This window comes from Empidonax traillii, unplaced genomic scaffold (assembly GCF_003031625.1).
Source record: "Empidonax traillii isolate 1590-97213 ecotype Southwest subspecies unplaced genomic scaffold, ASM303162v1 scaffold1689:size73907, whole genome shotgun sequence".
Lineage (NCBI taxonomy): Eukaryota > Metazoa > Chordata > Aves > Passeriformes > Tyrannidae > Empidonax > Empidonax traillii.
This window is the reverse complement of record NW_020956882.1, coordinates 19754-33416: the sequence shown is the minus strand read 5'-3', so window position 1 is coordinate 33416 and position 13663 is coordinate 19754. Positions and strand designations below refer to the sequence as shown.

The 13663-nt window shown below is 36.2% G+C and overlaps 1 non-coding gene across 1 annotated transcript; it reads right to left on the bottom strand.

Annotated features, from left to right (window-relative positions):
• Window positions 1–13058: 13058 nt before the first annotated feature.
• Window positions 13059–13130, bottom strand: TRNAE-CUC. Its single transcript has one exon. It is a non-coding gene; the product is annotated as a tRNA-Glu (tRNA).
• Window positions 13131–13663: the final 533 nt, after the last annotated feature.

Genomic DNA, 13663 nt, shown 5'->3' with positions numbered 1-13663 from the left:
CAGTTCTGTCATTTTTCAGGCAATTCTTGGGTGGAGAATCTGGATCTGCTCCTGGAAATCACAGTGTTTTTCCTGGAGAGTTAAAACTGAAAATTAATTTTTTTGTATTTATGTATTTATTTGTATCATCACATTTATTTACTTGCTATGAAGTCCCTGGAACCATTCTAAAATGATTTCCCAACAAAATAAAATCAGCTCTCTGCAACTGTGAGCAAACTGCCTTTACTGAAAGTTGTTTGTAAATAAGACATGCCCATATATTCATAAATTATCCTTTACCCTTAGTAAAATGAACATGTGATCTGTGAAAATGAATTTGTCATTGGTTTTGGTTCTTTTCTTTGACAAGAAAACTGAAATTGACCATATGTCAATCATAAATCCCCCTGCATATTCAAGCAGTCCTTAATCATGGATGGAATTTGACTCAGACCAGTATACCATTTTCTGTCATTGCTTGTTGAAGTCAAACAGACTCACACACATATCTTAAGTTCTGGGATTGCTATTAATCAAATTTGATTGAAATCACATTATTTGCCAGCTGTGCAGTTTCTGAAAGAAATACTAATTAAGGGTGATCCATGGTATGCTTTTAGTTCTGATTCATGTTGAACCCAGGATACAATTCACTAGAGTCGTTACTATGCAACAGTCGCAGAAGACTGGTTAGCTGTTAAGGATCTGTCTGGTTTTGAAGCCTTCACAAAGTATCTATCACATCCCTGACACCTGAATATTTTTTGACAGTCTGCCCCTAAGCGTATGACTCTTCCCTGATTAACAGACTACAACTAGTTTTCTGATCTAAGATAATCACCCTAAATCACCCTAAATTGCACCACGGTCTGTGGTGAGAACAGGATATCACCTAAAATGAGATTAATCTACCACTGCCCCATTTAGGTAAAGGGAGATTCTTGTGGTCAGTTTAGGCTTTGGCCTTGAAAATTACATAAGATTTTTTTTTTAATTTGAGACTACATCTGCTCCACTACTGTATCCATAAAGTAAATTGTACTAACCATCTGGACTGTTTAATTATTACAACATCCCTGGCACAGCATCATCCCTGGGCAAATTACACTTTCCCAAATGGTTTCTGGAAAGATTCTGGGCTACAACAGGTCAGGAACCACCCTTAATAGCAATTCTGCACACACAGTATATATTTATCAGCAGGTTAAAAGGATTTAGAAGCATGGATGAGGTCTCCCTATGCAGCTGGCCCAGGGAAAAGGTCCCAGCAGTGTTCAGCTCACTAGGATAGATGTAGCTTCAAGCCTGCTGGCCAATTCTAAAGAATGACTTAAACACCCCAGGCAGGGTACCACAGATTAACCTCCCTTGAGCTAATGCAGCCCAAGATGCTGTTGACCACCTTTGCCATGAGAAGACACTGCTGGCTCTTAGTCACCATTTTGACAATCACAATCCCCAAGTCCTTTTCTGCAAATCTGTTTTCCATATGGTTGGCCTCTAGCTTGCCCTGGTGCCTGAGGTTATTCCTTTCCTTTATTTCATGAGATTGGTTTGTCAAATTCTCCAGCCTGTCCAGGTCCTTCTGAAGAGCAGCAAAACTTATTTGTGTACCAACAACTCCTGAGAGTTTCTATCATTTGCAAAACTGCTGAGATACATTCTATCCCACCTTCCTAGTCATTAATGAAGGTGTTAGATAGTACTGGCTCCAGTACTGATCCGTCAGGTGAATCACTAGTGACTATACTCGAGCTGGACTTCAGAATGTTGGTAACAACCCTTTGAGCCCAGGTTGTCTACCTCACTGTTCACTACCCCAGCCTGCACTTCATGAGTTTGTCTGTGAGGATGCTAAAAAAAGTCAGATTCTCTCCCCTCCTCCACCAACACAGTCATATCAATATAGAGAACTGTCAGTTTGGTTAAGTGTGATTTCTCTTTCATATATCCATGCAGACTACTACAAATCACCTCTTGAATGTAAATCAGCTCTACTAATGTCTTTGTTTAAAGAATTGCTGATAGAACTTGACCCATCAGTCAGGACCTTGTGACATCAGGCAGCAAGCCAGAGAAGGTAAGCAGAAGATAAGGGGAAGAAAGGCAAATTATGAGCAAAATTAATAGGAGGGAGTTTGTCATCAGAATTACAGAGGAGTTCTGGGTTAGAGAAGTGAGGAATATGGGGTACATAGGTCACAACTCCTATGCATCTATAGGCTGTCAGGCACCACTAATTCTGTGTTATCAGAACAATTTGTTGTGATAAAAGTAGACGATACTGAAGTGCTTGTGCTGCAGTGAAGGTTAGTACTAGCTCAATAAAGGCCTTTCAGCAGGAAAGGGCATCACACTCAGTCTCAGTTGGTCTGCTGCCTTACTACAGAGCTGGGTGACTTTGAGTGTGGGTATTTGTAAAACTATGAATGAAAAGTGGTCTTTCAACATAGGGAGTGAGATGCTTTGAGAGTTCACACATATTCAAGTTTAAGAATTTACATTTTAAAGAGTTTATGGAATACAAGTATGGATATAGAAATGTAACATTCACGTAATGTGTCTTTATCTTTTGTGTTCTCTCTTTTGTGGATTTTTTTTTTTTTTAATCTCACCTTGATATCTTCACTCGCAACAGACTGATATTTTGACTTAAAATGTCCACTAAATAGATTTGGAAGTGGCTTAAACCTGATGACACTGACATTTAGTTCTAAATTGTTTAACGTAAAAGAACCAGGATAAACCATTACACTTCAGCAAATATATTGCAGTAGGGGAAAAAAAAATTGGAAAGCTTTGCTTTCTTTATGTGAAGGTATACTCAAGTTAAAACTTCAAAACTTGTAATTTAGTTCTTCTAGTTCTTAATTAGTTAAAATTTCATTGGTGGCTGCATTGCACAGCTTAAAGTCTTTTAATTTTTCAGTATTTCTCACAAGGCTTGAGATCTCCCACCCCCCTCCCTCATTCAAAGTAAACAGCTTCCCTTACATTCATTTGCAAATGCACTTCCTAAGGCAGGGATGTCCAGAGCTGAATAATGCCACCATCAAAACACTTAGAGGGCAGATGGTTCAAGGAACTATATTATATCTTTATATCTTCTGCTATATTTTTTAAGCATCCACTTGCTCCCCGTCTAGTACAGTTCTGTTTCTCTGCTGGAAATTGTCAGCAATAAAATTATTGCTGCAATCTAAGAAAGTTCTGCTAATGGAAAGCCTGATCGGGCCCTACAACACAACATAGAACATAGTAGGTTTCATAAGTTAACACTGTGTATATATAACACCATTTTAAGAGTAAGTAATTCGGAACATACTTTTAAAGGACTCTGAAACAAGGATTAAAGTGTAATTTTGATAGCAACCAAGTTCTTGGCATGCAGTTCCATAGTACTTTGGAACTATCAAGCTCACATACAATTAATAATTTTCAGATTCTGGCACTGACTTTCTCTGATGGCCAGAATTTTGAGAAAAAGAGTAGGAAGAAGACAACCATTACATTTCATCAATTTTCTCTGTCTCTCTTATTTCATACATTTTTGCTGTCCTTCTAGACCTGGTTTACTGCACCTGACAATGTTCCTCAGGATACACCTGGGGGGGAAAAAAAAAAAAAAAGTGAGTTTAAGAGTGAATGCAAGCAAATCATATTTGATTGCATGGCTTGTAAATGTAAATGATCTTCTTTTCCTCATCTTACTCTTATGGCTTGGAAATCAAAACCAAACACATGTGTGTGGCAGTGGGAAGGAACAAAAATATTGTAGGTACAGGTGTAACTGATCAAACAGCCTGTCTGTTGCTGACATCAGCTGGCAGTAAGTGCAGAAATACTGTTCAAAGCACTAAAGATTCTGAAATAATTATGCAAGTTAGTTCTTAGTAGCTGAAGAACATTTGTGGTGCAGAACAAGAACCTGTACCTAATCAATGGTGCAATAACTAACAGATGTCAGAAGACAAACTGACCTGGTAGATGGTATGAAAATGTCTCTATATATGGATACAGTCTTGAGACCAGAGGCAAATAACAGCCTGTTATCAGAGGATGCAGTACAAGTTATCTTAAACCCCAGAATTTTTTAATCAATTACATTAGAACATCTGTCCTAGGATTTATTTCTTCCCAGATTGTCTGTAAATGGAGATGTGTTTTGTCCAACAACAGGAAGCACCATCTCTTACATTTGTTTTACGCTGTTTAACTAAAGTAATTGGAAAATATTATCCACCATATGCTACTTCATTTCAGTGAATTATAAAATGTACAGAAGCACAGGCATAGCAATGATTAATAGTTAGCCCTGTTTCAATGAATACAGATCCTGGCATGCTAACATAGAATGATACCAATGCTGCCTGGCTAGGATTGTTTGCATCATTAACACCAGTGGAGGAGTAGGGTGTTATTAATACTTCATAGAATGAACCAGATTTCTTTTTTGGTAGTAGAAGCAATCCTGAAATAACATCTCCTTATGCATCAGTATATGTAAAACCAGCTCTTTATCTTATGCTGTACTCTTGGCCTTTGTTTCACACTGTTCAGTTATCTACCATGCCCCCCTGCACTGAAGTTTTGTAACCTGCTCCTTTATTTTAATGTGCTTAGTCTGAGGCATTTGGCTTCCACTAACTCCCAACTGATAAAACCTGTTTTGACTTCTGTAGCATTTAACATCGTGGCTTAGTGGCCTAAGAATCCTGTCCTATGTTACCTTTCAATTAATTTATAAAAAGAGGCTTTGGCCAGCAACTAGTCCCTATACTGTCTTTGGGAAGCACATAATATAGATGTAGAGGAGTTTCATTACCATTATGTTTCAAGTTCTACTAATTAGCCAGTAATTTTTCAGTTTAAGATTTATACATCTACCTTCATATGGCAGTAACATCCTTTGAATGTTGTGTGAGTGTCTAGCAGAAGTCCAGATGTGTCTCACCATCTCCTCTCCTCATCCCATTTGCTCTGTGGGCACACTGTTCACATGAGGCTTGTTTTGTTAATAAAGTCAACAAAACCAAATACTTATTTAGGAAGGATGTGAATCGGTGCTTATATCTAAACCTAACTGGAAAGTATAAATCTGCTTATCTGTAGAAAAATCTTGGTACTCCATCATTTGCCCAACCACAACGGGAACTTGGAACACCTGGCACCTATTTGCAATGTGATCTAGATTAAATCAGATTCTAAACTGGATCTGAAGGAATCCAGCATAATGCAATTATATTGTCAAATATGCATTTTGGTACTGTATATAAAAAATTATATGCGTTTGGGTATTTATGTATATTACATATAATTTAAAAAAACCTTTGTAGTGTCCTTTTCAAAAATATTGGTCTATAATGTTGACTGTAGAAACACACATCTGCCTCATCAGCATTTTTTTGTAGTATTTTTATTTTTCTTCTGTAGATTTGTCAGAAGAAAAGAACAGAGCAGCTCTTTCTGGTGCTTTGAGCCCTCTCCAACTATCCATTTCAAGTTAGATACATTATTTACCCTTTACCTAAGAAGTTTTTGCAATCTTGTCTCCCTTAATAAAGAGAAACAAAAGACATTACCAGAGTAAACTGGAAAGACTGAACAGTGGGGATGACATCTTGTCACAGTCTAATTTTTATGCAGCTGTACCAGCAGTTTTTTCTCTCACAACTGACATATTCTTTGTGTTGTGTTGTAGTGAAAAGCTAGCAGCAGGGAGGTGGGAGATGAAAGGGGAGAAATAGCCAAACACAAATAGATGAAAAACAGTTCCATTCCTCAGGATCCAAACAAGTAAAACTCTTCTATCTGGACTTAGACACACACACAAAAATGAAACAGGAGCCTTACTCATTCCTCCTCTATAGAACTACAAACCAATACCCTCTTTTGTAATTACTTTAAAAATATTCTGTACCACCTTGTTAGTCTGAGAGAATAAATTACCTTAGAGTTCTCTGCCCTCTTATTTTTTTTAGTTTGTTCTTTTGTTTTTTCACCTATGACTGCAAATTTCAAGTGATGTGAAATACGTGACTCTAAATGTGAGAGGGGATTCATTTCCTTAGAGATTGGCTTAAAGAGAAAAAAAGCCCAAGAGCACTAAAAGTCAAGGCTTGCTCCCTGTTTCAGGGGGCTACTTTTCCCCATCGTGCAAGTAGTATTTCTATGAGCTTTATTTCCTTTCCAAAAGAGTACAAAGGGATCAGGAGAAATCCGTAGCTAGTATTAAATTACATTTCAAAACTATAAGCTTCCTGTGCTAAAGATTCATCATTTCTTTGGAAAATTTGGTTCCCTCTGGCGACATTATACATCACTCTGGCTAACACTGCAGCAAACTGCCAAAGGTATGGAACAAATGAAGCATTAAGGGTGTTGTAGATTTTCACCTTTTGCTATGGGGAAAATCAATTCTGCTAACCCCTCTTCTAGAGGCCAGAAAAGGCTTTCCATGAAGGTCTCCTAAGAGACCTTCAATTGGTAGATTTGAAAAGGATACGTGTTCCTACTAGTGGGAAGGAGAGGAAACAATGCTGTATTTTCTAGGATAACTGGTAAAACTAGGAAAACTGTGCTGATTGCTTCCAATCACATGAGGAGATAAAATACATGATCTGTGACATTATGTAGGAACAAACAAAAAGATACGACTCTTTACTGCCAGAAAAGAAAAGGCTTTACATCTCCCCATGCACAAGCCCACTCGCCTCCTGCATTTCATCTATAGAGTTCAGGGAAAAAGAGATGGTCAGGATGAGAACAGGACTTAGGAGTTGATCCTGACGGTTTGGATGACTGTATATTTCAGCTGATCATTTGCTCTCTTGTAGTTTCTAAATAACATTTATCTTCATATGCCTTTGGCAATCAAGAATGGGTAAATCCTTCTCTTTCTATCCAGTGTGATTTTATGTGGATTTGTGAAAGCATATGGTCTTCTACGTCCGACCTCTGATGATTAATCATGCCTTCATTTCCATTTTACTCATCTTACGATGATGTGTGAATTTCTACTCTGTCCAAAAGATTATGAAATTGTGCAGGACCAGAGAGACAGTGTAGTTATATTAATGATATGGGTGTGCTGGGAGTGAGGAGGGTATTAAGCTAATTCTCCCTATGGAAAAGACATCGTAATTGTAAGGCTTCTTGTTGATCTCTGTTGCTTTTTTCTTGTCTCCCTTTGCTAGACTAGAGGTGTCAGATTTAGAAACATGAAACATTTATTACTCTCTTGAAGATTCTGGTGGAAATTGGCAAGTGATAAATCACCTCCTTTTGGTATTCCACTGGAAAATTACATTACTCAGCAGCCTTCTTGCTGTATTGAGAGAACTTCTGGCTATTCTGAATTGGGAAAAGTTTGAAGACACAATACAGGGAAATAAATACATACTATATGCTGTGTGTATGTAGGTATTTTATATATGTTTTGAAAAAAAAATTTTTAAGCTTTGTATCAGATCCTGGCCCTTTCTCTTTCAATTGGTCAGGGAGACATTGGTGCCTCCTCAGTGGCATCAGTTACTGAGCTGCTGTGCTCCCTGGAGTTGCATTTTCTTTTTTCCTGACTGAAACAAAGAGCCTTGGTTTGCTCTAGTCTCTTGATTCCTTGATCATAAATATGAGTACTCAGGGCACCAGGGGCCTGTACCTTATTATTAGAGGTACATCGTACTGACACCTGCAAGAACATATATTCACCTAATAAGGCTGAGCACGTGCAGAATTGCACAAAGAGATGAAAGGAGTAATCTGAAGTTTCCAGTAGGTGGTTGGAGTGGTCTTTTTCTTTCTCTCCTCCCACTCTTCAGTTTGTAACATAAGTTTATTCATATTCCAGACAAATAACAAATATTTTGAAAATAATTCGACTGGAAGAGACCTTTTTTTTTTTCTTAATTAAAGGCTGTTGCACACCTCCTTTTGCCTGGCAGTCACTTGCAATGTTGTCATGTGTGCATATTATTTACAGCATATTTTTTTTAAGAAGTGAAAATTTCATATTGCTCTACAAGTACATCCTAAGAAACTGAGTGCTATTTGTCACAAATATGTGCTGTCAAGAAAGGCATCTCAACACAAAGGAAAAGGAACAGTTGTGCTAAATCTTTTGTGGAACCTGTACATCCTGTCATTTGTTGTGGAAAAATGATAACAGCACAAAAGTACAACTCTAGAAGACAACGATGAACTGTCAGGGCTGGAGACACTGTGAATGAATGAACAAACTTCTTGTTTTCAGGAGTTACTTCTATGTGTGCCTTTATATTAGTTTGGTTGAACAAGTCTGACATAAAGATTGATGTAACTAACTGGCTACAGAGCTTCTCTGATCTCAGTCTCAGGAGGAAGCTTTCAGTGAATTGCTCCACGTTTGGCAAGGTGTGACATGTTTTGGCAAAGTCTGATGGGCACCTGTAGGTTTCTCCAGGTTCATTCTATCAATGTCTTGTTTCAGAATGACTTCATTTTATTTGCTGCTCAAAGTCCTAGAGAAGATTAAACAGGTGTGAAGGCTAGTTCTTCAAGCATATACTTGTTTTAAGAATGAGAATAATTTCCTCTGCCTTCAATGTCACTATTCATGTATCTAATGTTAAATGTACTCTTGATCATCTAGACCTTTCTGTGAGCATTTCCCAGTTTGCACTGTTAGTTCAAGTTAGTGTGAACTTCCACATTACATTTGATAAAGCTTTCACATTACATTTGAACTTACACATTACATTTCACATTGAATTTCACATTACATTTGAACTTACATTTGAACTTACACATGAACTTTCACATTACATTTGATAAAGCTTTGGATAAAGCCTTACATATGCATGCATAGGAAATTAATGTCTACTAATTACAAAGTTTTCAAAGTACTGTAGAGAATCATAGTACTCTTACAGCTAATCTACTCTGAGTTAATTATCAGTCTTAGTAAATTTATGTTAAAAGCTTGGCACAGATAATGAATCAAACAGCAGAACTTTTACCCACAAAGAGTGTGGAATTAAGTCCAAATTTAGGTTCCCCATCTTAGGGAGAAAGGATTTAAACATATGTCTCAAACTGACTGAAAAGCTGATGAAATTTAAAGTGGGCCTTATTTGTCAAATATGAAAAGAGATGAAATTTTATTAAGTTTTGATTAAGTCAGTTCATCCTAGATTACTATGAGTTTGAAAACCCACACTTTGTAACTTGATTTTATTACCACTGCAAGACCACGGGACATGATAGTATTTATGCTGATATTATTAAAAAACTGTGTGATAAAACATGTACTGAATATTATGACTCAGAATTTTAAAAACATTAATTAAAGTTTCATTAATTAAATCAACTGTAATTCTGATATCTGCATGCAACAAAATTATTTATTTTTTAAAATTTGGATCATATCAATTAACTCAATATTATAGATTTTTAGACCAAATTTTGGGTAAGCATTGGAAAGCATTGCTTTTGGATTCTAGTGTGTATTTTGCAGCCTAAACACAACTTTTGTTACAAATAAAAAATGTATTTTTTAATTTATTGATTGATTTAATGTGAGTATATTTTACTTACAAAGGATTCAGATAAAGACTTTTCTGTACATCTCCCAGGAAAAGAATTTTCTATCGGAGGTAAAATTACTTTTCAAGTTTCAATATAGTAAAAAATATATTTTTCTAATAAATGAAAAATTGATAAATAACATAAATAAAGTCATAGAATTACTTTTTCTTTTGGAATATATAAAGTAATTTTGCTACCAGCACAATTATTTTTTAATATTTTATTTAATAAATGACAGGGGGACAATAATTGGTTGAAATAAGCAAGTCAATTCTATGTAAGGGGAGCCTTTCTCCTGAGAAAAAGGCGAGCAATGTCAGACATTCCACAGGAGGAAAATTGTCCACAATGATCAGTGCTTACTGAGTAAGACACAGTTATTCCAGCTTTATGACACATTTGGAAACAGAACTACTACAAGCCAAAAGCTCTTTTTTTAAGGTTAACTTATTTCAGCAACACATTTTGTTTGCTTAATCTACAATTGTTTTCAATCATGAAGGAACTATTTTATGAATATTACCATTGTGAAATTTTAGTGTTTAGGCAGTAATGATGAAATGCAGGCATTTGTTATCATAGGCATTTAATGTTTTATCTCAGTAATTTTAGATATATGCATGTTGTTGCTTCATCAAATCAGCAGTAAAGAATGAAAAATAATGTTTAATGTGGATAGAAAGTCTGATAGATTTTTATGAATTCTCATACAGGTTTTTTTCACACAATCAAAACAAGTAGATTTTTAGCAGGACTAACTGCTTTTTTAATGACATGCAATAAAAATGGAGACAAATGACTACAATCATCAGTCACACCAATATGAAACTCTCTATATGTGAATCATTTCCCATAAAATGCTGCATCACCTGATTGATATTTTTGTCTTCTTCTTTTTTTTTTTTTTTTTCTGACAGTTTGAATCTTCTGGAAAAGCATGAATTTAGCTTTCATTAATGTGTTCCTTCTAATAAAATTTGGGTAAATATGTCCCACAGCATGCATGCTGCCATTGTGGCGCACACATCGATCAATTACTGAGTTTTTTATTCTCAAAGTCATGCACTGGATGTCCCATATTAGTCGCATGGTAACACCTTAGCCAGTCTTATGCTAGTCTTTCTTTACCCTTGCGTATAAATACACACATAGGAGCTTGTGTATTTGAAGAAATATGTAAATTTCAGGAGAAAAAATGGCTAATTGTTCCAGACAACATCACTGCAACACAGAGCTAAGAATCTTACATGTCACATTTTACCCCTTAGACTAAGCAGAGGGTCTTTTAACAGATGGTTTACCTTTAGATATTTGGCCTTAATGAAACATTTTGTAACTCCTGTATGAACCGTGTGAGCTCTTATTATATAGCGTAGAAAACTGGGAACAAAGCAATGGATAACTTCAAATTTCACGTTCAAGTGCTAAAAAACCCCAACTTATAGATGGAGAGTTAAAATAGACTGCTGCTTATAAAAAACATTTTATATACCTTGTTTGTTATAATGTAGAGAAATGGTCTAGTCATCATGTTTGATTTCGTACAAACCTAATGAAAATGAATAAGCTTTGAATAATAAGTAGATCTCATAAAATACAATAATTAACTTCTTTACACATGACAGTCTTATAAAATGCTTATTTATATCATAAAAATTTCACAACCATTCTAGCAGGGACTCTAACGAATGTGCTCAATAAAATGGAAAATGGGCAACCCAAGGGAAAGGTAGTAAAGAATGAATCTGCTGACACTGGAGAAGGTGGATTTGACAATTAAAAGACGCATAATTACACAAAGTGAGTGACATATAGTTGCCATTTTTAATAGCAGTCATCATAATTAGCTCCTATACTCCAGGACAGAAAATCAAAATTATGACATTAGCAAAAAAAGAAGTGTAAGCCTAACAATTCAATTGACAAATATTAAAGAGAAGCAAAAATATTGAAAACCCACCGAATATAAGACTCCTAGAAAACATAATTCAGATGTGAAAAATTATGAAGGAGACAAAAAATGGAATCTCTCAAGCTCAGTGTACAAAGCACAGAGGTAATGACAAAGGGAAATGGAGTCACCAAATTAATGAAGCTAAAGATGCAGCCTAAAAAATTAGTATTAAAGTAACAGAAACATCAGAACCTTCATAGATGACAAAGCAAATTATTATTACCATCAAAAGGAATTGGAGAACATGCTTACACTGATGAGTAATGCATAGAACAGGTATTTTTCAAGAGATCGTCTTCCCATTGCTTCCCAAATCTTTGTATCTGCAGAGAATTATGCACTACAAAGATAACCCCAAATGCTACTCAGAATTTGGATTAACCTTGTATCAGTGAAGTGTAACAAACTTCTAAAGGTGACCAAAATATGACTGTCTATACCATTTCTGAAACAATGCTTGAAAGGAAGAGAAAGTAGAAACTACAGTGGTTTTAAATGTCTAAGTGCTGAAGCAAAATACTTGTCTTATTGTAGTTGCTGTCACAGCAGAGCTTTACTGATAGTACCAAGTAATTCCCAGCAGATTGTTGTCTACAGTGGAATATTCCAAAGATAAGAAACATAAATTAAAATTATAAAGTTTCAGAGAAGGAAGATTATGTATTTTGAATCCTATAGGAACCTTAAGAATAAATTGCTAGTCATCATTAACTGTACTTACTTGCTGGTGTTCATCAGAATATTTTATGGAAGGATAGAGAAGTAAGTACAGATTTTTTTATTAATATAAAGGACAGTAGAGCGCTCACATGTTATATTTGTCATTCCATTAATGGTATGCAAAGGTTTTCCAAGCAAATTGTACACTAGCTTGAAATAGCAAAAGAAGATGAGGAGCAGTGTGAAGTGCTACTCTTACTGGTCAGACTAGTGTTACACTGACTCACAGAAGCAGAGAAACCATGGAATGGAGTGACAGTGGAAAGTCCAAAGATTTGTGGACAGTGTAGATCCCTCTTTAGTTGCTATTTGTAAGACATAGACAAAATCCTAAAAAGAAAGAATACTAGTTATCTCCAATGAATGAACATGAAACGTTTCAAATAAAATAAAGCAAACAAACAAACAAAAATCCAAATATACCTATTAGAAAAACCATGTTGTAGAAAATAAGGTAGTAGGGACAGCCTGAACAGATGCAGTGAGCTTTGCAAGGAACAACCTGAATGGATGCAGAGTGACCTTTGCAAGGAACTGCGCAAGTGGATCCAAGCCAGGCTGGTATTTGCTTCTGGCACTTAAATATGCTGCTTCTCCTGTGCTGATTGCCCATCTTGACAGATGGGGTGCAAGTGCTATAAAGATCAGAGGGAGTGGTGGAAGCCCTTGTAATGGGAGAATATTGGGGATAGTAGTTTGTGAGAATGAGTTAATCTGTATAATGAACACAAAGACAGTGTTGTGTAAATATTGGCAAGAAGGGACTACGCTTATGAGACAGAGGCACAATAAGATATGTCCCTTACATGCCTACACATTGCTGTCCACAGAGGATTTCTTCCCTGACCGGGAATCGAACCCGGGCCGCGGCAGTGAGAGTGCCGAATCCTGACCACTAGACCACCATGGAATGTGCACAATCCATTAAACTGTATTGCATTAGAACATCTTAGATTAAGTTAGATTGCTCATTTATCAATCTCTCAGGGAATGCTTGATCTCACCTAAACTGAGCTACCTAAATTTTGTCTAATTTAGGGATTTTAGTTCCCTCAATAATCCTTGGAGAAAGAAGGGGAATTCTTTTCACCCTTCCAAAATATGGTATGGGTCTCCCACCTGATTTCCCTGTTTCTTTATGAATTACTATCTAAATGACCAGGTTAGACTAGTTATCTAATGTTTAAAATGTTTAAAGAGGTACATTAAATTACTTTTACTTTTGGGGATGATTTGTTTCAAAATAGGCCCCTAATGGGTGTATGCTATGCTTCTGTGAGACAAGGAGGCACTCAGAGGGGCCTGGGGAAATCCTTTAGGACTCTAAGAGGTTAAATCTTACTGAATACCCATCTTCAGACAACTACATTCCATAGTGATGCAAAAATAAGTCTTAACTCATGCAGTCAGAGTGCTGCACTGGATGGTTAAAAACTCTTCAGA